This window comes from Rousettus aegyptiacus, unplaced genomic scaffold, assembly GCF_014176215.1.
Source record: "Rousettus aegyptiacus isolate mRouAeg1 unplaced genomic scaffold, mRouAeg1.p scaffold_m13_p_2, whole genome shotgun sequence".
Taxonomy (NCBI): Eukaryota; Metazoa; Chordata; class Mammalia; order Chiroptera; family Pteropodidae; genus Rousettus; species Rousettus aegyptiacus.
This window is the reverse complement of record NW_023416295.1, coordinates 61,585,643-61,610,642: the sequence shown is the minus strand read 5'-3', so window position 1 is coordinate 61,610,642 and position 25,000 is coordinate 61,585,643. Positions and strand designations below refer to the sequence as shown.

Genomic DNA, 25,000 nt, shown 5'->3' with positions numbered 1-25,000 from the left:
AAGTTTTAATTGGAGAAACTTGGAGCTTGGCCATAAGGGGTGTAAACACAGGATCTTCCTGCACATCAGACTCTGCTTCTGTAAGGGTTCCAGTGTTCAAGTTTCCATTATGTCTGGGTTCTTTAGTTCTTTGTCTATGGGGGGTGAGAGAGTGGGATTGTGGGGGAGAGGAGGAGGATGGTGAGACTTTGGTTCCATTTTCAGCTGGAGATCAAAGTTCTCTGCACATGCTTTGGCTGCATGACTTGAGGTTTTGTTCTTTTGTCTCTGAAAAGCAATTTAGTGTCTTGTTAAACAGGATAGGACCATTTTGAGCTGGCTCTGTGGTTACAATAACAAGTTACCACAGCCTAAGTGCCTTAAAAAACATTTTTCAGTTTTGAAGGCTGGAAGTCCAAGATCAGAGTGCCTGCGTGGTTGGGTTTCAGTGAGGACCCTCTACATGGTTAACTCACAGATGTCTTCTCATTGTATCCTCATTTGGTGGGGAGAGAGAGGGCTGCTCCCTCTTATAAGGATTATAATCCCATCATGGGGGCTCCACCCTCTTGATCTAATTATTACCCAAAGGCTCCACCTCCAAATACTATCCTATTAGGAGTCAGAGTTTCAACAAATCAATTGGGGTGATGCGACACAGACCTGCAGTCTATAACAATATCCAATACCAAAAGTGAGTTCTTTGAAAATATGAAATGGCTGTAAAAACAGATTTTAAAAGAGATTTTCTATATTTGTCTGTTATTCCATTTCTGCCTGTTTTCTTAATTATATCATGGCCCTATTTTGCAAGCAACAGAACAGGTCTAACTTTAGGAAAAGGGAATTGATTGAAAGGATATCCAGTGTCTTTTAGAACTGGTAGGCAGGAACCAAAATACTAGAAGGTCAAAGAAGAGGAAGCAAAGGGACTCTGATAGTGGGAACAGCCTGTTTGGGATGATATGATGAATCCTTCCAGTCATTTGTTCAGTCATTTGTTTTTGTTTTTGCAAGATCAACTGAAGGTCGAGTCCTTGGATAGAGTGCCCAAGATTAGGTCATATGCCTACTTCCTTTGGCTTCTGTAATTGAAAGCAACATCTGGAATTCTTTTGGGAATGGGTGAATGGATATCAAGCAACTGGCAAAGATAGATACTCACTATAATTCATTCTTGACCATTTAGTTTTCATACACACACTATTCATATTTAAACTTCAAAAAATAATACTTAACAACACATCTGTTTATTATTATGTTCATTGTCAAGGCCAGGACCTTCAGATTATGTCATTCTTATAGTTTTGCCACATTCTCTTACTGATAGTCTGCAAATTACCCTAAATAGTTATTTTAATACTTAACGAATGACAGGGAAGAGATGGGAAATTGGTTAAAGTACATGTTATATGTAACAGCAAGAGAATACAGGTAGAAGATGCTGTCTTATTTAAGTGCCTGGTCATGAGATCCTCCTTCCTATGCATTTATTCTTTTATTTTTCTTCTGGCTGTACCTTGCCAAATTAGTTTTCTTCCCTGATAGTGACCAAATTTATTTCTAATAGGTCTAAGCTCCTGTTGGTCCTTTTGCCACCATCCATGGTAGTATAAGAGTACAGCCCAGAGAATCTTCGGTTTTCACTTTTCCCTGTATACTCTTCCCTGCTGTCATTGTAGCAACTGTATTAAAGGGTTAAAACACCCCAATTAACATAGCAGCCTTCTTTTTTTTTTTTTTTTTTTTTTTTTTTGTCTGATTGCCTAGTGGCATAAGAATCTAAAATTACCATATGGTAGTTTGAACTTCCAATTCTTTTGAACTAATTTCTTTTGTACTCCTTCCTTAAGTAGTAAAACCTTTAAAAACAGAGCCCAGAGTCATAGGAGCAAAAAGTAAAAACTTTATGAGTGAGTAATTGAGTGTAATAGTGAGATGCCTCTTCGTTCTTGGACCTATGTGGTATCAGAATGGGAGAAATAGCATCGAAAATCAGTTGTTGGATAAAAATATACACTGCATCCAGAGAGATCCCCAACTGTGTTTTCTCTCAGCTAGCTTCATAACTAAGTTTTTAGTAGATTATTTCAGCATTTGAAAACAGCAGCTGATAAGAGAGAGGTGCATAAGAGAGAGATGTTAATAAAACAAGAATTAAGCACATTATCTAACTTATGTGTAGTAAGTTCCTTGGCCAGAGATGTATGGGAATCTGTGATAGTGTATATATAAATTATTCAGTAAATCCATAAATAGTGGTGCTGTTAGAAGTATCACAGACAAGAAAAGCAAATCTAAGACTATAATATGTCAGCCAATGAGGACAAAACTGCTAAAATGTTACCCCTTCTAATGCAAGTGGTTGGTAGCTGGCTGAACCGCCAAGATGTGATACTATAAGTAGAGCTCTTGGCAAAGAGAGAGGGAAAAGGGAGAGAGGATGGGGGAGGAGAGACAAACTCCATCCTTGCCATCCTGGCACTTTATTTATGCTCCCATTAAGCACTGTCTTGACAGAAGGAGACTAACATCTACAAAATAGGTCACCTTGTCTACCCTATTATCCAGAGGACTTTGCTGTGAGTATTAACATAGCTCAGAAATACTTTCACATTCTGGATCCATTTAAGAGGCCCAGGTATACATCCCTTCCTAACCTTTCTTAAATTAGCACCAATCCTTTCTCAAGCCCCTGACAATCCCACCAACTGCCAGTTCACTCTCCATGAATGTACATAACCCTTATTTCATACATATCTCTTCAGGCCAAGGAGACAACAATATGAACTGCCCGAATTCCTCCCTAGGAGGATTTTCCTTTCCTGTCCCCCACTGCCACCCATAAACAGAGGGTTTAATGCCCCCTCCACCTCATTTTGGGCTAGTAGTAACCTAATACACAGAACACCTATAAGTTAAGCTTAAGGGTTTTTCCCCAACATCAGTCAGTTGTCCATAGGGAACTCTCATGAGGCAATAGTCGTAAGTTGAATGAAAAGAGGCAGTGTGACAGGAGAAAGCATACTGGGAATGTGATCATATTATTTACTCAAGATTTTAGGACTGACTCAGGACACTTCTGAATGATAGAATTCAAAGGACGTGCCTGCCAGTGGTGCTCAACTAAGGGCAGCTTTGCCTCCCAGAGGCAAATTTTAGCAATTCAATTAAATATTTAGCACTGTTTAGAGATATTTTCGATTGGGTGATTCTACCAGCAACTAGTTTGTAGAGGCCAGGGATGCTGCTAAACATCTACAATGCCCGGAACATCTCCCCACCAGAAAGAATAACACCCAAACAGTAATAGTGCCTGATTCATCTACTCATGTATATTCATGAGTAGATGAATCAGGTAAATCTTGTTCAGAATGGACAGTTGGGGTCACAGGGTTACCTAGAGTTCCAAGATCAAGTGTTCATTTTCTCACAAGAAAGTTACTAGCCTAAGAGAACTTGCCTCTGTGTCAGTACCCTGTGGGCCTTTGCATGGCAAGATCTGTTACAGATAAGTCATTAACTACTGTGGCCTTGTATGTCATTAAATATACTACTTCTGCTCAAAGAATTCAGTTCATAAGAAAAACCCACTCTTGAAACACTTTCTTCCCATCTCCATATGCTGCCTATTTTTGTACTCTAGGGAGAAATGTTTCCACAAAGGTATATACAACAATGCTATTGTGGAATTAGAAGCTGAGGCCACATTTGGCCATTTCAAGTTCCTTAGAGAACTGGGCACAGAGACAAAATCGATATTAGGTACTGATTGGAGCAATTGGTAATCCACCAAGGGGAAATCGAATTATGGCTATACAATGGGAGCCAGGAATGTGGACAAAACTTGGGAGGTCCTGAGTTGCTTCCTTGTTAGACTCTCATATTCTGCTAGTGGAATATTACAACCTTAACGCTGGCAGGGGCTCAGATCCCTCAAAAATAAGGCATTGGTTACACCACTGGGTGAAAAAACCTATACCTCTTAAGAATTTTATCTGAAAGTCAAGGGAATGTGGAATAGATATTGGACAAAATAAGTCATACATACTAGCTAAGGTCTTCTGACCAGTTTTAAAAATAAAAGAGCTATGCCCTCCACTCATATTTATTTCTTTTCTATGACAGGTGTGTATTTTAATTCCTTTTTAATTTTTTCCTCTTTTTTTCTCATTTCGTGTAGGAGATATATATATATATATATATATATATATATATATATATATTTACACTGGCTAACTACGGTGTAGTGCATAGATTGCAGAATATTATGATTGGATTACTATGTACTTTGGGGGGAATTGACATTTCTTTGAAATCCTGGTTATGGAACTGAATATAGTAACTTATGAGACTTTCCATTGTCTGCCTGTGGGTAAGAGTCTGTGTATGTATTCTCAACTGAGAAATGGTTGTGCTATATTATAGGTGGCATGATTTTTTTAAAGTACTGTAATCATGAGAAGTAATGTATATGTGTATATTGAGTGGGCAAAGGAGTGGACTCTAGCGGGTATTTTGTCATTTTTTGACTGCTCAACCCCAAAACATATTTTCATTTTGTAAGTCTTCCTTGTTATGTGAGTGTTTGTGGGTAGCAAGACTCTATGTAGCATTAGAGAAGGCTAAGAGGTTAGATACTTTCCCTCAGACCTATTGGCAGTATGTATACTTGGTGCCACCAACTGTATACTTCTCAAGTTTTGCATTGTGAATGAATGACAATAGCTAACAGAAAGCTTACAATTCATTATAGCTGTGCCATTCCATGGCAGTGGCAATGGTTTCTAGGAGTGTTCAGCGATGATTGGGCCAATAATAGAATCCTAATCAGACTGAATTATAACCTTAGCTATAATCTCTGCTACTAAGCTTTCTGTCATTTTACAATCTTGGTTTTCTGATATTTTCTTCAATTTTGTGAGCTACTCTCTAACCTTATAATGCAATTATTTTCTTCTTAGCTAGCTAGTTAGATTTTGATATTTAAAACAAAGAACCAAGAATTCAGCATTTATCAACTTTCCACTTCTACCTGTCCACACACTTGAAAACACTTTGTTCCACTGTGGTTTCTGCCTCTTGGATTTATTTCTCTTACTACTAATTTTTGAAAATTGTCAGATGCTATCCAGCCTTATTATTTTATAATGACTTGTCTTCCTAAAGAGTCTTTTTAGATTCTTTTATTAATGCTCACAATATCTAGGCCGAAGCTTACACCAGGTGCTCAGTAATTGTTTGTGACATTTATTGAACACTTAATCTATGTATAGATTTACAAAGTGGTATGAGAAAAAATGAATAATAATTTTGGAATAAATGACTTCAAATCTGTGTATCTTATAAGTACACTAGGCCAGGTATAATCATTTATAATTCTTAGTACTATACAAATCTGCTTAAAATGAAAGTCAGTATGCTGTATATAAAAGTATAATGAGAGTATAATTTTCTATTTTGCATTAAATGCAACTAATGCTTGCACTGCTGGATGTTACAAGTTCCTATTGATATAAAATATAGAGTGCACGACACTTATTTTATATCAGTTTTTATATAAAATTGTACTTTCAGATTGAGCAAATTTCCATTTGTACTCAGGTTTGGAGAAACAAAAATGAGAATCATACTTTTAAGTATCATATAGGCATCCAGAAAGAAACATTTTAGAAAATTGATAGAATAATTGTTTTAGATTGAAAGATTGACTAGCGTGTATCTCAGAAAATGTTTCTTAAAAGCCTTTCTTGATAAATTTTTATGCCTATTCTAATGGCAAGTAGAAGTCCACAAACAAAAAGAATCGTGGAAATATATTTTGTAAATAAAAATTATTACTAGTTCTTATTTCTTTTTCCTCAAAAGAAATGAATTTTTACTTTGTTGAAGTGTATCAGAAATAAGGTCAGTTTTTTTAAAAAGCTTATTTTAGTATGATAAACATGCAGAAAGCAGTTTTTCAGAAAAAAAAATTCTCAAAAGGAAATTTAAATAATTTTGGTGACTTATTGCTGCCCAAAACAAGCAGATCGATAGACCTCCAACCTTAAAATAAAAATCTTAAACAATTAGAAATTTCTTAGTGTTTACAAAAAAATCTTGTCTACGGTCATGCTACCCTGAACAAAGCCGAGCCCATCTGATCTCGGGAACTAAGCAGGGTTGGGCCTGGTTAGTACTTGGATGGGAGACCACCTAGGGAAGACCACGTGCTATAAGCATAAGAAATAAAAAAATAAGAGATTGTAAGCTGACAAGGTCCTTGCAATCTGTGAGGTCAACCAAGGGTTGCCTCGACTGAAAATAAATAAATAAATAAAATAATAAAAGAAAAAAGAAATCTTTAAGATGTAGGTAGCATAAGAATATAACCCTTCCCTATGAAATACAAATAGAAACTAAAGGACAAATTTTTAAAGTATATAATAGAAAAACTCTTATTATAAAGTATTACATTTATTCATATATTTCTATATTAAAGATTTTTTTCTGATAATATAGGAAGAAGGAAAAATGTGTAGTAAATGGCTGATGTTGATACAATGAAGCTACAGGCAGGTATAGGAGTTCTAAAACTATAGCTGAGAACATGATCCTTCCTGGTTGAATGAATACCTGAAAGCTTGGTAGGGACAATTTAATGACTAATGAAACATACAGTTGTCAATATGCATTAGAAACTTTGAACTCCTAATTATTTAAAAAAATTTAAAAAATTTTTTAAAATTAAGTTTGTTGGGGTAACATTGGTTAATACAATTGAACTTCTGATTTTATTTCTTGCCCTTCATCATGAAAAAGTAATGTAAAATACAGAAAAACGTCTGTATACCAAAGATATCCCTCACAAGCAAATAATTTGTTATAATAGGAAATAATGGAAGCAAATAGCACAGCTATTTGAAAGACTAATAGCATATGTACAGAAATATAATGGAATATTATGAAGCACTTTTTGAAAGTTAGCTGTCAAGAAGAGTAACATAGGAAATGTTATAATCTTAAAAAGCAAGATACATAATTGTATAAAGCTGCATTTCGACTATGTAAAATAACTACACAGCAAGATAATATGAAGGAGAATCATTGAAATATTGTCAGAGGTTGTCTTGGAGCAGTTAATTTATAGGTATTAATTTTATTTTTTATGGAGTCTACATTTTCTAAATTTCCTATAGATGTATATTATTTCATAGTTAGAAAAACAATAAGATTAAAAACAGGAATAGTAATTAGCTGTTTATAGTTCTCGTGAGGATTAAATAAGATACTCTATGTTAAATTCTTTAGCACATACTAAATATTTTCTTAGGGACACAAATAAGAGAAAGGGTGTCTTTCCTATATAGGGTTGCTCGTATATTGTCAGAAAATAGTAACAAAAATCTCTGAAAAATACATAGAATCAAATCCTATTGCTCTACTCACACGTGTTTCCAGGGATATTAATTTAATTTTTTTTTTTAAATAACAAACAATAGGAAACAACCTAAATGACTACAGAGGATTAAATATGTTTTGTTGATCCACACAATGGAATATTAGTCATTAAGAAGAACAAGGTAGATCTATAGGTATGGAAAAAGAAAATGTCTATGATATAGCTCTAAGTGAAAGCTAAATTACAAAACAATACCGTATTATCCTGGTTTTATCAAAGACAAAATAAAACAGGAAAAATGTTATATTTTATGGGTTTGATACAATACTCTTAAGGGGCTAAACAGGTGACATGACTGAATTCCTGATCTAAAAAAAAGAAACGAAAAACACTTCTAGTTAAAAGTGCCCAATTATATTTAAGGTTTTACCTTTAAAAATAGCAAGATTTAGATATCTTTACCTCTAGATTGCAAGACACCAGTAATTTATTAAAAACATTAAAGTATCTGTTAACTTTAGGTGCAGGTAAAAGAAATACACTTCAGCTACTTTATTATATTGGATGCCACGGAATCTCTAAGAAACAAAGGCTAAAATACCCTTAAAGCCCTTGGAATATTCCCCCTGATAAGAATGTTTTGTATGCCTGAGGCCTTGGACCATGTTGTACTAGTTTGACAAGATAAATCATCCTGATGATGCAATTTATGGCAAATACTTATTTTTGTTCAGGAGTGGTAAGGACTGGAATCTAAGTAGTTGAGGTCACTCACACAGGCACTGCATGCATATATAACTGAACCCCAATACGACTCTGGAAACCAAGGCTAAAATAAGCTTTCCTGGTTGGAAACACTTCACATGTATTGTCATATGCATTGAGAGAATTAAGCATGTCCCCATGTAATCCATTGGGAGGGGACACCTGGAAGCTTGTGCCTAATTTCTCCTGGACTTGACCACTTCTACCTTTTCCTTTTATTGATTTCTACCTGTATCCTTTCACTGTAATAACTGTGTGTACAATAGCATTTGAGTCCCACAAGTCTTTCCAGCAAATCACCAAGCCTGAGGGTGGTCTTAGGGACCCTGATACAAGAATTAACCAAAAGTTTGCCAAAAGATAGAGTTACTCTCCTCTTCCTGGGACCTACATAAGTGTTAAACCACCTTTCCCCCAAGTGACAAGCTCTGCTTGACCCATATACACCTGCCCACAAATCCTTAATTAGAAAATGCTAGCACTGGAAGGTAATTTAATTTAACCTTATTCTATGGAGGAAGAAATTAAAGATGAGAAGAAATTCTATTCGATAATCACTGAGCATCTGAGTATAAACCCAGGTTGAAGTTAGATTGATTCTTCCTTTATATTTTCACCATAAGAACCTAGAATAATTCTCTGGCTAGGTAATTGAGTACACACAACTGTTCTGTGGTAGCTCTGTGCTTATCTCTCTAGCCACCTGGAGCTATGGTACTCACCCTTGACCAGCATGGGAATGGAATGTGCTGGCTAGTGATTTACAATGTAAAGTGCTCTTTGGAGCTCAAAAAGTCCTAGGGGTATTCTATATCAGCTTCTCTATATTGTTTATACAAACATATATATTGAAGGTTTCCATTTTTATATTTGTTTACACAGCCTGGTTTTTGCCCTGTGACCAGTGTAAAAGACCCTTAAGTATATATAGTACATTAGTTTCCTAGGGCCAGCATAACAACTTGCCAAAAACTGGATGGCTTACAACAACAGAAATCTAATTCTTTCACATCTCTGAAGGCCAGAAGTCCAAAATCAAAGTCTTGTCAAGGCTGCACTGCCTCCAAAGGCTCATGGGGAAAGTTCTTCCTTTCCTCCTCCAGCGTCTAGTGGTTCCTGGCATTCTTTGGCTTGTAGATGCATCACTACAATCTCTTCACTTCTATGTGTCCTTTTCTGTCTCTTATAAAGATATTTTCACTGGATATTGGATCCACCCTAATAAAGAATGATCTCATCTCAATCTTCACCTTAATTACGTCTGTAGAGACTTTATTTCTAAATAAGGTTATATTCTGAGGTTATGGGTGGACATGAATTTTGTGGAGACACTGTTTAAACCATCAAGTTGGCCTTCCTAAGACTAACATCTCTCTCACACACATTCTGAAGATGGAGTATGTCTGCCTGACTGAGAGAGGACCTGAACTGTGCCTGCATGTTCTGGATGTTCCTAGTATTTTTCCTTTGCTTTCTTGCTTCTGACGCTTTGTTTGCTTTGCCTGTTATAAATATTTTGTGGGTATACCTTGTTAGAAAGTCCCCTGAGAACTTTCAATGTTCTTACCTAGTGTAAATTATTGTATTTTTGTTTTTATTACTTTTCCTTTTTTATTTTTCCACTGGAGTCACCATTATTTCGACTCTACTATTTTGGTAAAAAAGCATTTGATTGTTGGTTGTGAAACCTGTTGCTAATTCTGGTCTGTCAATAGGAGCCATGTGACATTTAGCAAATCATTTGAATCTGAAGTTTCTGAGCTAGGAGGAATATATGTAAGCCTAGGTGATTTTTGAGGTACCATCCTGTGTTGTAGAATGTAGCACAGCTCTGACAAAGTTTCAGGGATGCCCAGAACAAAGATTGCCCATTAGAAGAGTCCTGTGTGGTCATCAATGGCCTGACTAGTACCCCCGCTGTGTCATTAATTAGGAGCAGCCCAGGAAGAGCATAGTGTCAGCATAATCTGTGCTGTGGACCCCAAAGGTAACTGGTGGGAATCAGCTAACTGCAGCTCTCATTGCAGGTTCTATCTTGAAGGAAGATCTGAATGGCATACCTTCAGGACTGCCACAATGTTAATATCTAAAACTCTACGATTATGGCTCATATAGACTGCATGTTGGCTCCCCAACTTCGTATTTGGAAGCCTGAATCCCCAACATGATAGTTTTAGGACGTAGGGTCTTTGGGATGTAATTAGGTTTAGGTCATGAGGGGGGTGGCCCCAATGATGTGATTAATGCGTCTTTATAAGAAGAGAAAGACCAGAACTCTCTCGGTCATGTGAAAATACAAGGAGAAGATGGCTGTCTGCAAATGAGAAAGAGGGCTCTCCGAAGAGGACGAGTCTGCCAGCCCCCTGATCTTGTTTAAATTACCAAGTCTATAGTATTTGTTAGAGCAGCCTAAGACGAGCATGATTCCTTATTTTCATGAGAGAGGCAGAGAGACAGGGAGACAGAGGAAAGGAGAGAGAGGAGAGAGGAGAGAGAAGAGGGAATGTGAGAATGTGAGCATATTCCTCAGTGTCAATGATTCTCACTCCATGTGAGAGCCATAGGCCAGGTTTAAGCTGTGTTGAGTGTCCCTGCTTGTTTCATTCCTACTGTGTGATACAGATTTAATTTTCTTCTTCATGCTCTTCTGTCTTCTTTGAAACATCTCTTCTACTAGAAATATGGTGGTTAGGCAGTCCTCTGAGGGTGGCGGCACTACTTCAGCTTCTCTTTTATAGAGGAGTGCTCCTCAGCCTTGGCTCTACATTGGAATCATCTGGGGACCTTCTAAAATGTTCAAAGCTAAAGGCATACCTCAGGTCAACTAAATCAGAATCTCTGGGGGTAGAACCAGACATAAATGCGTTTTAAGTCTCTCCAGGTGATCCAATGGGCAGACGAGGTTAGAAGCACTGCAGCAGAGGCGCATAGCTCAGGGGAAATAAGAAGCAAAAGCTAAATTACTAAAACACTCTGTTCCTTTTTTTTTTTTTTAAGAGACACATAACTGTTTCTTTTATTTGCTTTTTGAATTAAAGATAAGGGATATCAATTTTATTCAATAAACACAAAGTTTATATGAACCATCCCCATTATTCATCATTTCAGTCTACCATGCAACATATTCATAGTTCAATTCTTGTCTTTTTACCTCCATTAAATTATCCCTATTGTTTTGTGTTCTGGGGGAAGTTATGCTTTAATAATAATGAAAAAAAATTGATCCCATAGAGGTGGAGTTGATTTTTGCAATGCTTTTACAAGGTTGGGGGTCATAGCCATGATGAAAGAGCTCAGTTAGGGTTGTTTTTCAGCAACATTGGACAGTTTTGAATGAGACTGCACAGATTACCACTGTCAGAAAAGAGACACATATTTATTGCTCTCTATTTAGTAAACAGGTATTTATTGTGGGCCTACTGTGTATTAGGTACTGTGCTTTGGTTCAGTGATATAAAAATGAATAAAAGAGATTGAATCTATTAATGTGGAAATGGTTAATTTATGTAATATCCTTATAAGGCATATGGATCTAACTTTCAAAGAGTAGATTAAATATATACTTACATACTTAAGAAGTTATTCATGACAATGCTATTAGGTGTTTGTAATTTATTTTAATGTATTTTATTTTAAAATGAATGTGTGTGTACATAAGCACATTGAACATTTAGAAGAATTTATACAAAACGGGGTATCAGTGGAGAGTGTATTGGAGCAAGCAGAAGGAGTCTCTCATAACCCTTACAGCTTTTTTTTTCTTTTAAGAACAGTGGGATTTTAAGTGCCTATAGGTATGAGGTTTTTGGTATTTTTGAAATTAAAAAGATATCTATAAAGAAGTATTTCTTCAAGGAATTGAGAAATAATTTCAACGTGTTTTAAAAGGACTTTGCCAATAAACTTAAAAATGTTTTCCTGTCTTCATAGTAATAAAAGAGGCTGAAAAAATATATAATTTAATAGCCTTGTCATTTCCTGTAGCCCTCCTTTGTTTTGAAACTGGCCCTACACTTTAAAAAAAAAAAAAGTTACCTTTTTAATAACACAAACATATAAAGCAAACTTGTAGCAATCAAAGAACAAACATTTCTCTCAGATCAGTAACTGCAAATTAATCTCAAAGACAGCAAAAATCTCTTTAAAAGACACTGTATCTGGATTCCAACAGAGAAAGAGCCAATAGGAGATAGAAACAGAACCAGTAGGAGATAGGTGAATGGATATATAGATAGGTAGACAGACAGAAAGACAGACAGGCAGGCAGGCAGGCAGACAGAAATAGGTATAAAGATATCTTGCAATATTCTATTTCTAAGATGATCGATAGATATAAATAGATATAGAGATATCCTATAATATTTTATTCCTTGTATTAAATCTGTATATATTATTCTATACTTTTACCGAATTATATAAATATATTATTTATCTATATATCTATCTATCTCTAGCTCTCTCTATCTATCAAGAAAGAGATGGATATTTATTGTAAATGATTGGTTTATGCCACTGTGGAAGCTGACTAGGCAAGTTCAGATCCATTGGGCAAGGTATCAGGAAGGGCAGGCTATAAATTCTTAGTCAGAAGCTGACACTGCATTTTGTAAATGAAATTTCTTCTCAGGGAAACCTCAGAGCTACTCTTTAGGACTTTCAACTGATCGGATTAGGCCCACCCAAATTGTCAAAGATAATCTCCTTTACTTAAAGTCAACTGATTATAGATGTTAATCACATCTACCAAATACCTTTACAGAAATACCTAGATTAATGTTTGATTAAATAACTGGGTACTACTGTAGCCTAGACAAGTTGACACATTAAATTAATATCACGGTCCACCCTTTCTCAATCTGGCACCCATACACATCTCCTTAAATGATACTTAATCTCCAAATATAGACAACAACAGGGCCACACTTCTGCCTAATATGATTCAACTATCCTGCACACAAGTTAAAATGTACTAACCTTATCCCTAGATGAGGATGCAAAGTCCTTGACTGAACTTGTTAAGGGTGGAAAATTTCCCATAAGCCAGCATTAAGGATTTGCTTCTGATTTCCTTAACCGGGGTGTGGTAATCTGCTTACTTGTTAACCAGGGTGTTGTTCTAGGCTTTATAAATTGCCTCTTTTGGGAGCTTGGGGCTGATCTCCTCTGATCCTGCATGGTAGAGAGTCAGTCGCCAGTCAGCTAATAAAGACTCACAATTCATCTCAACTGGCTCCGTGGGTCTTAGATTTGAGCGAACCACAACATTTGGAGGCCCCAGCGAGATTTCTCCAAAGAGGGAGATCTCTTAAGACATACAACCCTGGCCACCTTGGGCGAGGACCTGCCCCATCTAGAGGATGGCCACTGAGAGACGTTCCTCAGCCCCGGATGCCAGGCGGACTCACCCAGGAGGGCAGGCAGACAAAAGGTACAATTCTGTAACAATTGGGCATGAGCCATCTGGAGGAGCTTTATCGGTGGGTCAGACTGCACTACAGGTATCCAGGTTTCTGGGTATCTGTCGGGGAACTAGTGGAAGGCTGGACGCAGCAATACTTCCCTAGTTCGGTCAAGGTCTGAGACGTCAGACTTGACTTCAGGCTTTTGGGTGCGCTAGCGTTTTGTGTTACCTGTAGTTTGTCTTGTGTCTGTCTGTCTGGACTGGTCAAAATGTACTGTTACCTTCTTGCCTTGGCTTTCACAAGCTTACTCCATATATCAATGTGTGGTATTTTAATTCTTTCCTTAGATCTGGCCTCCATGGCCCTGTCCAATTGGATGCTAGGTCAGAAGCTGATCCTAGCCCTGGCTTATTTGGCTTTTGTGGGGGTCTTGCCTGTTTTCATTAACATGAGTTAAGCTTCTTCCTCGAATCATCCTACCCCCCTTCAGTACCTCCTTAATCATTTTAAGGATTTCAGGAGACGAGCCCACACCTACGGAGCCTGTGTCACTCCCTTTGACCTCCAGAGGTTCTGCCAGTTAGATTGGCCCACATTTGGAACAGGGTGGCCATCAGAAGGGTCACTTGACCTGCAAACAGGCTTTCAGGTGCGGAATATTATCTACGGAAATCCTGGCCACCCTGATCAGGTTCCATTTATCGATGTGTGGATCGATATTGTTTCTGACGCCCCCAAGTATTTGAAGGACTTCCGCAGCGTGAAAAAATCAAAGACGATTCCCAAGTCTCTCCTTCTTTCTATACCAAAGGAGCAAAAAGAGAAACTGTCCAGACAGACACCTGACTCTCCTTACCCTGTCTTACAGGTGCCCCCTGAGGACCTCGAGATCATTAATCCTCCCACTTACGCCCCTTATGACACGGTCCTGTCTCCATCTAACAGGGAGGCAGAACCCCTCCTGAGTCCTCCTCACAACCACACTGGGGTTGTGTACCGGTCCCCACAATACCCAGATCCTGTCCCTGACTCGTCAAACCAGGCAGCAGTCCTGACCCCACTCCCACAATTGACTCCCCCGGTTGGGGGAGAAACCCAGAGGCCATTCATGGTCTATGTCCCTTTTTCCACCAATGATCTGTACAATTGGAAACACCAGAATCTCTCTCCTAGAGACTATTTTCTTTACCCAACAGCCGACCTGGGACTACAGTCAGCAACTCCTCCAGGTCCTGTTTACCTCAGAGGAGCAGGAGCAGATCCAGAGGGAGGCTGCAAAAGCGGTATTAGAGCCCAATGGGCACCAATCCGGCCTGCATCCAACATGTTCCTCTGAACACTCATTCACCTTGGAACCCCAACACCGACCAAGGGCAGACACTCCAGATCATCACCCCACGTGCAGTTGAGTCAATGCTTCACAGCCCACTGGACCAGTGGATTTCCAATGCTCAGATCACCCATTATCAGGTCATGCTTCTCAACCCACCTCACATACAATTCCTGAAAACTGCTGCACTCAACCCAGCTACCCTGCTGCCTGACGATGACCCTCACCAACCCCTGCATGACTGCCTTGAGGTCCTAGAGAATGTCACCTGCACCAGACCGGACCTGACAGACAGCCCTTGGCCGAATCCAGATGCTACTCTATTTACAGATGGGAATAACTTCGTCTCAGAAGGGGTCAGGTATGCCGGGGCTGCAGTGGTTACCACTGAGACTGTCATCTGGGCACAAGCCCTAAGCCATGGCACTTCAGTTCAGAGGGCTGAACTAGTGGCAGTGACTCCAGTTCTGCGGTGGGGTAAAAACAAGACTGTTAACATCTACATGGACAGCAGGTATGCCTTTGCCACGGCACACGTACATGGGGCGTTATATAAGGAAAGGGGGCTACTGACCTCAGGAGGAAAAGAAATTAAGAATAAAGAGGAAATGCTAGCCCTTCTTGAGGCAATTTGGCTGCCAAAGAAAGTGGCAATCACCCATTGCCCAGAGCACCAGACCTCAAGCTCTGAGATAGCACAGGGCAACTCCTTCGCTAATCATACAACAAAGGAGGCTGCCCAAAAACCAGTGGAGCCAATTGACATTCTGCTGTCCCTACCACCCAGAGTGCTAATGGACACCCCTACCTACACTCCAGGGGAAGTTGAACTATGCAGCAAGCTGGGAGGCAAAGAAGAATCTACTGGGTGGATTAGGCTCCTGGACAGCCGCATTGTAGTACTTGAGGCCTTGAGCCAAGACCTTATAACCCAGGGTCAGCAGAGCACTCACTTGGGAGGAACCAAGTTAATTGAACTGTTGAAAAAGACTATTACATTCCGGGGCTGCAACGAATGGCCAAGCAGGTATCAGCCCAGTGCCACATTTGCGCACAAGTAAATTCAGGGCCTTTCAAGGAAATACAGCAATGGACGAGACTTCATGGATAAGCACCGGGGGAACATTGGGAATTGGATTTCACTGAGGTCAGCCCGGGAACTTCTGGATTCAAGTACTTGCTTGTGTTCATTGACACTTTTTCAGGATGGACTGAAGCTTTCCTCACCAAGCAGGAGACCACTCAGGCCTCAGGGTTCAGGACAGGTAGAAAGGATGAATAGGACCTTGAAAGAAACCTTAACTAAGTTCAAGCTGGAAACTGGCAAAAACTGGGAGACCTACCCAGAACTACTTGCTCAGTATCCAGTCCAGCCACACAATCATGCTCAAGGCGATTGGATCTGGGTGAGAAAGGTACAACTTACTTCTCTTGAGCCCCGCTGGGATGGACCTTTTCCTGTCATCTTGACAACACCCAACGCAGTCAAGGTAGCTAGACACCGTCATCGGATTCACCGTACCAGAATCAAGGCCGCGCATCCACCACAGACATCAGAAAAATGGGTCCTGTGTCAGACAGAGGACCCACTAAAAATAAGACTGTCAAGGGTCCAGTCTGGACCATCTTGATTCTCTCCGTCCTGAAGTGTGGGGGTCTTTGTATGGCTTTAGGTGAGGCCTGACAGAGTAAGAGAGGATTAGACCTACTGTTAACCACATATGTCAAAAAAGGGTGCAGGCAGTGAAACTCACGGTTCTCAGAGCTCGCTGCCCACTGCTCCAGGTTGACGAATCAATGATTTGAATCCTCCTAGAAAACCAGTGGGGAATGTTAAGGGTGGAAAATTTCCAGTAAGCCAGCATTAAGGATTTACTTCTGATTCTGTTAATCAGGCTGTGATAATCTGCTTACTTGTTAACCACGGTGTGGTTCTAGGTTTTATAAACTGCCTCTTTTGGGAGCTCAGGGCTAATCTCCTCTGACCCTGCATGGTAGAGAGTCAGTTGCCGGCCGGCTAATAAAGGCTCACAATTCATCTCAATTGGCTCCGTGGGTCTTGGATTTGAGCAAACCACAACAAACTCATTCTTCTCCTTGATGTTCTGTAACTTAAATATAATTATGATATAGTTAACTAGTATTAACACATGTTAGACAATAGGGGATAACAGAGGGACTAAAATGATATGATATAGATGTATATATATCTATATGTCTATATATATGTAGATATATATAGATATATATACACATATACATGTATGTATGGCTGGGTGGCAGTCTTAACTTCTAGTTCAATGAAATCAATGTTGGGGCTCCTGGTAGGAGCATTCTTTTCATTGAGACTAAAATCTTTAGGGCAGGAGCACATAAGGTCACAGGAATAGGAAGTAAAAATTTTGCCAGTGGACCACTAGGGGTAATAGTCAGTGGTTCCGCTCCCATTTCCACCCCTAGATTCCTGGACCCATGAATCTTGGCTATGGGAGAAACAGCACTATATGTTACTTGCTGATTTAGAGCATATACAGCCTCCTGGAGAACCTTTGCTCCTGCCTTGCAAAGTATTGCCACCTCGCTGGCACACTGTAACTGAGCCTTTAAAAGGTCATTCCACTATTCTATCAAGCCAGTTGCTTCAGGGTGATGGAGAATGGGGCAAGGCTAGTGAATTCCATGAGTATGGGCCCAATGACACATTTTATTTGCTGTGGATTGAGCATCTTGATTATGCTGTGCAGAATACCACGATGGTGGATAAGACATTCTATAAATATATGGATAGTAGTTTTGGAAAAAGCAATGTGTGTAGGGAAGACAAATTTGTATCAAAACTAAAGTGTCTATTCCAGTAAGAACAAAATGCTGCCCCTTTAATGATTGGTGGAAGTGGTTAAATGTAATCAATCTGCTGACAGTTAACTAACTGATCACCCTGGGGAATGATGCCATATTAAGGACTTGGTGTTAGTGTCTGCTGCCGGCAGATTAGGGACTCAGCAGTGGTTATAGCCAAGTCAGCTTTGATGAGTGGAAAGTTCATACTGCTGAGCTTGTGCCTAACCTCCAGTCCTGTTAGAATGGTCACTTTGTTCATGAACCCATTGACAATGACAGCAATGGCTGGGGAAAGAGGATGACTAGTAGGCACAAAATGGGTCATTCTATCCACTGGATTATTAAAATTTTATTTTGGACTCTTCCAGTGTGGATGAGCAGGTTTTATATGACAAATCTACTCAACCATCCCAATCTCCCTAACCCCTTTGATTCCTTTCTCCATAGTATACCAGGGCGGTTCTGGCATTTTGACTTCTGTTAGTATAGATATATGGTCCATGTTTCAGTCAATGAAGTAACTGTCAGAGCTCTTTCTGAGCCCTCAAACTAAATCATTGAATCTAGAATCTCTACTTAAGGGGCCCATATGAATAAATTTGGCCTAATCTAACTTCATACTCCCTCCACCATTCTTCCTTACCCTTTTTATTTACATTCCAGATTTTTGTCTTTATGAACTGGAAAATTCATGCACTTCTTTTCTGGTGTAGAGCAACTGTTGTAGCCACCAGTCCCTGAAAGACACACGGACCACCAGAACTCAGTGAGTTATAGGAAACTCTTTATTCAGCCAGCTGGGTCTTCCAGGGGTACTCAGACCCCAAATTAAGCAGCCCCGAAATGAAGAGGTACAGGGTTTTTAAGCTCAAAATCCTATTCTTCATCCTGTCTAAACCCAAACGTCTATTTTTCTTCTATTCATTACCTGTCAACCCACAGGTTGGGTGTGCAAGTAGGGGTACAGAAGCAGAAAGCTTATTGTTAGAATGTTATGTTCCTATAGGTGACAGCCTATGTTCACATGGACATAGCCAAGCAGTAATTTTCCAGCTAGCACACAACCACTTTTGGATTATATGTATATGTCACTCTGTAGGGCTTGTCGAGTCTTGAGTCTTGTTTTAGAAGCAAAGGGAGCAACAATGCTAGGTCCTGGAGAAAACATTAGAAGTGCCTTTGCAAGGCAACTACTTCAGGAGAGGCCATTATAGGTTCTTCAGGCAAACCAGGGTGAACCTACACAGACAGGGTAGAAGGACGGCTTCTACTGGCAGATTTACTGGCAGATTTACAGGTTCCATTTCTCTAGTTTCATTGGAATCTTCCAAAATGTCCCCATTTAAATTATCAGGATCCCCTTCCTTCTTAATTGATGCCTTCACTTCAACATAAAATACGTGGCGAGGTTGGAAGTTCAATTTGCATTGTAATCCAGCCACTTGTAGAATGAAATTCTGGGTTTGGTTTTCAGAAATCTTAGTCTTGTAGCTGAAAGAAATGAAAGTTTCTTTGAAGTCAGATGTATAGAGACTTTCAGGTCATTTATACAGAGCTCGAACTGGGAATTCGAAGCTCTGAGGTCATCCTTTTCTTTGCCCACTTTCTCCTGTGAAGTTAGGAGCAACAAACAAATATTAGTATTCTCTTTAGTTTCATTAACATGTTCTAAGGTATCAAATACATAGTCTCCTAGAATCTCAACTTTTATAGGTATTCGATTAGGAGTAGCCAACAGTGATATTTTGCATATCTCTAGTGTCACATCACATTAAAATTACAAAGACCCTCTTTACTACTGGATATTCTTTGGTATTTTAAACCTAATCAGGTTAGAGACCCAATATTAAAAAAAAAAAAAAAAACCTTGAACCAATTCAGAAAACTCATCCTTAAGATTCTGTTTCTCTAGAAGCATTATAGGTACTAAAATCTATATCAGTCATAGCTCCACCAGAGAAGCAAGATACTTATTCCTCAGAGCTCATAATTACCTTAATTTTTTTTCTTAGTTTCTATGTATTTATCTCTAATTAAACTTCAATCTCTCAACATATTCTGATTCAGCAGACATTCTATCTGTCTTTGTAAAGAAATATTTCCTGGAGCCGTCAGACTTGCTTCAGTCTCTATTGGGTACTCTCTCTGCCTGGGATACGGTTGTCATCTTGCAATCTCTCCTGCTCATCATTGTGGGCCTTCCCTTTGCATGTCCCTTTGGTTGACTTTCCCCATTTCTGCTCTCCCCCACGTTTTTATTCCATCACTTTGGTAGACCGCATTTTTTAATAACTTCTTGAGAAAGTATGCTTGGGGGTAATTATATTTTAGAACATGCATGTATGAAAAGGTCTACATCCTACTCTCACACCAATTAATAACCTGACTAAAGAGAGTAGATCATTTATTTTTCTCAGGACTTTGAAAGTTTCATTCCATTATTTTCTAGATTCTAGTGTCGATATGAAAAACTTTAAAGCCATTTGGAGTCCTGTACCTTTACATTTTATCAGTGCCCTACTCTCCATTCTAAAAGCGTATAGGATTTTCTTCTTGTTGCCAGTGTTCTGAAATTTCCTGGTATGTGTTTAGTGTTAAACTACTTTTTTTTTTTTTATTTCTCTCATTTTGCTGAATACTAAGCAGGACCTTTCAATCTGCAAACATATCTTTTAGTTCTGGAGAACCTTCCTGAATAATTTCATAGTTGACTTCTTGTTTCTGTGTTCTCTGGTCTTTGTAGAATCCCTATTATTTGTATAGTATCTCTCCTGGTCCTGTCCTCTAATTATCTTATATTTTGTCTTTAGCATCTCTTTGTCTTTTGGCTCTATTTTGGGGGAAATTTCCTTATTTTATCTTCCAAAACTCCAATTAAGCTTTAACAAAATTTTTCCATCATAATTGTAATGTTCAATTTTTAAAATTATCTGTTTTTTCTTTAAATAGCATCCTGTTTTTATCAAACATATGTGATCTTGTTTTCTCTTTTCTCCCTTGGGCTCTCCATAAGTGTTTTTTCTTTTCTCTTTTTCTTCTACCTACCCAGACTCTCTTTCATCTAAGTTGCTTTTTTCCTTTGCTTATTTTGTCTTATTGCTTTTCTGTTAGAAGCTTTCTTCAGATGTTGGATGCCCCTTGGCTTTCTCTTCATATTGAAGAGTAAAGCAGTAAAAAGCCACCTAGAGTATATACCCGAGAGAACTGTAAATGTATGCCCGCACAAAAACTCATACACAAATATTCATAGCCTCATTAATAGTAGCCAAATAATAGCCAAATGTCCATCAACTGATGAATGGATAAGCAAATTTGGTATACCTATATAATGGAGTATATTCAGCTATAAAAAAAAAAAAGGAAAAGAAATACTGATAAATGCTATAGCATGGATGGACTTTGAAAACAGTTTACTAAGCAAAATAATCCATATAAAAAGACCATGGTTTTTTAATTTGTATAATTCCATTCATATGAAATATCCAGGACTGGACCATAAAGACAGAATAAATGAATGGTTGCCAGAGGCTTGGAGAAAGGACACTAGGGAGTGGCTCATAATGGAAACAGAATTTCTTTTTGGAGTAAAGAAAATTTTTTGCAAATAGTAGTTGTGTTGGGACAACATTGTGAGTATACTAAAAACCACTGAATTGTAATTTTGAAAAAGTAGCTGCCCAGGAGCTCTGAGTGTATGTGTGTGTGCGTGCGTGTGTGCGTGTGTGTATGTGTGTGTGTGTGTGTGTGTGTGTGTGTCTGTAATTTGTCAAATACAGGTTTTCTCTACAGTAATCTGGCTGGGCCATTTCATTAAGAAACCCCCACATCAATATTTTTAGATCTTTCCTCTTGGGCTAGTCAAATTCTGAAGAAAAGAATTTTTCCATTTCTTGCTTAAAAAATATAGGCTTATCCACTAACATTTGGGCCTAAAAGAGAGAAAAAGGCTAGAAAGCTCAACGTTGAATATATAAGACTTCAATTAATCATCTTTTTTCCTTACTATAATTCTGCCCTCACTCTGCCTGATGATGTTCCCCAATCTAAAAACCCTTTTCTTTCCTCTTTTTAGAGAATGAGATTTCAGTTTTATGCCCAGTTTGGGGAGTGAGTGGTATGGTTATGTGGTTGGAGAGAATTCTTAAATGGATTCTTAAATAATCTTTTGGTTCTTAGTTTCACTTTCGTCCTACTTTCAAAGGATCCTGGTTCCTCTAATTCTGAGGCTTTTGGCAGTTCTATATGAGTCTGGTTGCCTCTCAGCTTTCTACTGTTTGCTTAAAACTTACCATTCTCCAGTATGCTAAGTTAATTACTGCTTGTCCATCTGCTTCTTAATTTCTATAATTTTGTTGCTACATCTCCCCTACTGTTCTTGTCTGAGTAAATGTATTAAGAAAAAAAAAAAGCAACAATTAAACAAACAAATTTAAAAAAATCTTTGTTGTCATTTCAATGGGATTTTGGGAAATAACAAAAGTAAATGCATTTGTTTAATACATCATCTTTACCTAGAACCTATCGATATAATTCCTAATGATGAGCTACCTTACATTCCTGGTATAATCTCTGCTTGATCATGATATTGTAAGATTAGTTAAATAATATTTAACTTGGTATATTTGCACCTCATTTCATAAGTGAGGTTCTCCTAAAATTTTTTTATGATTTGGCCTCACTCTATCACTTTTGCCCAAAACTCTTGATTGATACAAACTTTGATGTTTGTGGATTCAATAATGACTCACGGTTATTGCTCTCAATCTTATACTTCGTGGTATTACTTCATAGTAATAAGCCATAAGTAAAACCATAAGACATTAAACTCAATCTCAACTAATTCCAGAGTATATTCTAAAAACTCACTTTGAAATTTTTAGTTACTTAATGATGCTTGTTTTACAAAGAATAGCCCTTAAATAATTAAATTACCTACTTAAAAAATTAATTACATAGAATTTAACACTTAATTCTTTCCAGATGATTAAATACAGAAGTTTTTATCTGCCCAGCTAAATTGTAAGCAGCTTAACTCTAAGGACCATGTTTTATACATCTTTCTATCCTTCATAATGCTAGGAACAGTGTTGGACAGATAGACAATGTGTACATATTTTTGACTATTTTAGCATATCTCCTTACCATCTACATTTTTTCCTAATGAATTAATGTGGGAAAAAATTTAGCTTGTCAAGGATTCAGGTTGATTAAGTTCTAATAATTGATTAACTTTTAAAAATTGTGCATTAAACATATAATAATTAAATTTCTTTTGAAACTGTTGCTCAGTTTTACATTAGTCTAACTTTTTATCATTTTGTCTTAATGACTACTAGCTTAGGCTGCTCATAAAAGTAATGACCCATTCATTTACTTAATCCATCTCAATAACTGATACAGTTTATTGAATCCAGTGGTTCAGCTGTTTTGATTGATACTGATAATAAGTGTAGCTGAAATAAATATGACAATTATTCAAGAGCCTTATTTGTCTACTGCAATGTTATGACCCCCAGAATAAAAGGGTTTGTGGGGAGACCTGTCTGTGATCAGATACACCCAAAGAAGTATGCTCTGGGTACTCTATATTCATTTCAACCAGAGTAGTTTCTCTCTTTTACTTACTAGATTTCCCATTAAGTGTTGCTTGAACACTTAATTTTTTAGGCTAAAAACAAATTTTTTAGGCTAAAAACAAATTTTTTAGGCTACCGGTCAATTGCATGAATATGACCAAAGTCTTCTTAGTTCTCAATTGCTTCATCATTTATTTATTCACCCATCTATTTACTCATTTTTTCAGCAAACGTTGAATAAATATATGTGCTAAATACCAACAGATTTTTGAGAGAAGCTTTTGTCCTTAAGAGCACCAAGAGCTGGCTGATCTGGATGCAGTAGTTTGTGCTTAGTGAGAGAAAATAGGCAATTTGCAAGGTTATACTCTTATGTTCTTATTCTAGCTTATACAATTTTCTTTTCCCTTCTTCTCAAGATAACCAAATAAGTGAGAATATTTAATTTGGAATAAGTTTACCAGCCCACAGGAACTTTCACCTTTCATGACCATCCTCACTTAAGGTATTAGCCACACCAAAATCCCCAGCGTCCCAATGTGCAGATGAAGAAAAACTGCAATGCAGCTAAGCAGGCCCAACAGTAGAAAGAGATAAACAAAGGGAACAATTAGAATTAACCTCTAATGAAATGGAGATGTTGGATGAGAGAGAGAACAACTTGAACAAACAATAATTAGAACTCTTCAGTTTTCAAGTAAAGCACAAATTAGACTTCCTAGGAAGAAAAAAATACACACACACACACACACAAAATCCAAATAAAAAATTCAGTATGGGGATTTGCAGGAGAGAACAGTTATTTATATAACTAAGAAAAAATGATACACTTAAATTTTCACTTAAAAAAATATATCGAGCATCTACTATGTGCCTGGCACTACGCTAAGTGCTAGAAATAAGTGGCAATAAGAATATCATGGCTTTGACTCTCTTGAGCTAAAAGACTTGAGAATGACAAAAGGGAAAGCCATTCTGAAAAAGTGACATGATAATGAGTATGATTAAAATTTAAAATAGAATAAAGCTTATAAGAAAAAAGAACTAAAATGAATGAGATTTTTCATCTCTTTGAAGTCATCTGACTGAGATGAAATGCAAATATGCCACTTTCTGCCCAATGCTCATCAGGGACTTAGGGAGCCTTTAAAATTCCACCAAGAGTAATGTATAAATAATGCAGTAAAGGCCATGATACCATTAATTTTATTATGACCAAGTATATGTCATAATAGAAGTGTAGTGGATTGATAGCAACAAACATTTTTCGAACAGATGTGCCTTGCACTGTGCCAGACAGACACTACATTTACTGTCTCATTTATTCCCTATATAAAGTGGCTTTTATACCTTTCCCATTTGATGCATAGAAAAACCAGAGAGGCAGAGTGGTTATTAATTTTCTCATTTACAAAGCTAGTAAGTAGTTGAGTCAGGATTCAGTCAGGTTTTGCCTGACTGCAGTGAATTATTTTCCACTGCCCTGTACTACTCTAACCTGGATTCTTGAGAGTCAAAGAAGACATGTCCATTCTTGTCTCTAGTATGGTTCTGGGAGAAGGGTAGTCTTTTGGTGACCAGTCCTGTTTCTGGAGAAAGAAGTATTCCTTGAGCCTACAAAGCAATTCATGAAGCAGATAACTGGACTTTTCTGGAACTATCGCTTTTGGTCATTCAGTTCTCTTGCCTTTAGTTCTGGGCTCTCAATTAGTAAATTGGTTTC

At 37.9% G+C, this 25,000-nt stretch overlaps 1 protein-coding gene and 1 pseudogene across 4 annotated transcripts in view; both read left to right on the top strand.

Moving 5' to 3' along the window:
• Positions 1-25,000, top strand: part of ARL6IP6 (ADP ribosylation factor like GTPase 6 interacting protein 6) — a 198,682-nt gene that overhangs the window by 32,535 nt on the left and 141,147 nt on the right. The gene's annotated exons all lie outside the window — the stretch shown is intronic.
• LOC118614127 lies at positions 6,084-6,203 on the top strand (annotated as a pseudogene).